The following is a 1714-nucleotide window of genomic DNA, read 5'->3' on the forward strand; positions in this document are numbered from 1 at the left end:
CGTGGTCAGGGGGAGGTGTTTCCCTGCTTGCAGACGCCTTCCCGTATTTTTCGCAGTCGTTCCCGATTTTTTCCCCGCGATTTCCAGTAAAAGTCGGGAATTCGAGCAGTTTCGAGCAGTTTCGAGCTCGACAAAAACTGTCCAAATCGAGCAGATTCGAGCTGTCGATGACCCCCCCAGCTTACCAGAATTTTCTGCGTCTTTTTAAGTTTCGAGCAGTTTTTCGAGCAGAAACCGTCAATTTGAAAATTTGTCTGCGGGGGACTGCTCACCTTCGAAAATTCGTCAGCGGGGTCATGTGTGTCACTCGGGTGTCACCAAAAAATGTCAAAAAATTTTTCGCGTTTTTCACTGTTTTTTCGCTTGGATCTTATTAAACAGGTTAAAACAATCACAACGGTGAAAACCGCACACGAATCCGATAAAAACTCGCAAAGTTATTAACGATTTTCTAATAAATACCGTTGCTCGAAACCACGTGCTCCGGCGGTAGCACCCCTTGCACTTTTTTGCCACGATGTTTTTCGTCAATTTTCGTCCGATTTCCGTCCGGTTTTTTGCGTTAGCACGATCACGGGCACAAAAACTACCGTTTCCGTCCACTTCCGGCCCGATTGGACCGGATTTTTACGCAAACTCACGATACACACACACTGTTGTTGTTGTTGTTGTTGTATTTCTTTGCGCAAATTTGCCACTCCGTATTTCGGGCCGAATTTCACCGGCAAACACTGTCTATCACTCTTAATCGCTTAAATGGCGTCCAATCTCGCTTTTTCACCGAAAACCGCACCGAAAAAGGTCTATTTTGCCCGTTTTTATAGCGGAAATAGTTCCCCATACAAAATGTATGGGGAATGTTTTTTTGCTTATTTTCCGTATTATCGCACCGATTTTCACGCGGTTTTCACTCGATTCACTTAAAACTTGCACTTAACAACGGATTATAACTAAAATCCAGTCTCTCTAAACGATTTTTGCACACAAATTTTCCTTCTCACTGCGGAGCAAAACACGCCATGTCCAAACAGCTCGACTGCTCGAATGTCACCACACAGGGATAACTGGCTTGTGGCCGCCAAGCGTTCATAGCGACGTGGCTTATTGATCCTTCGATGTCGGCTCTTCCTATCATTGTGAAGCAAAATTCACCAAGCGTAGGATTGTTCACCCTTTCAAGGGAACGTGAGCTGGGTTTAGACCGTCGTGAGACAGGTTAGTTTTACCCTACTGGTGTGTGCTGTATGCTGCTATCTTAACGGAATTCCTGTGCAGTACGAGAGGAACCACAGGTACGGACCACTGGCTCAATACTAGTTCGACCGGACTTTGGTATGACGCTACGTCCGCTGGATTATGCCTGAACGCCTCTAAGGTCGTATCCAATCCGAGCTGATAGCGCATCATAAACCCATTAGGTGATCGGAAGCTAGCGGGCTTAACAACCCTCTGAGATCCGTCGGTGCTGCCCCGTGCACACTGCCGTCTCATCCCCGCTATAGCACTAGACTGAGCCGCAACGGGCGGGTGCACGCTGCACGTGGAAGTACCTTATCACAGGGAACCCTGGTGGCTGTGCTCCCGTCGACCGTGGATACAACTAGTTTCGACACCTTCGACCGCCCGCAAACGACGGGACTACAGGCTGGGAGCTGCGAGTTGTAGAGATGCGTTCGCATCGATCCTCTCAGGCGACCCATGCTTGGTGGTGAAG

The 1714-nt window shown here is 48.3% G+C and overlaps 1 pseudogene; it reads left to right on the forward strand.

The window, feature by feature from the left end:
• The window catches only part of LOC128717583 (large subunit ribosomal RNA), a 7114-nt pseudogene extending 5400 nt beyond the window's left edge, over positions 1–1714 (forward strand).

This window comes from Anopheles marshallii, assembly GCF_943734725.1.
Source record: "Anopheles marshallii chromosome X unlocalized genomic scaffold, idAnoMarsDA_429_01 X_unloc_68, whole genome shotgun sequence".
NCBI lineage: Eukaryota > Metazoa > Arthropoda > Insecta > Diptera > Culicidae > Anopheles > Anopheles marshallii.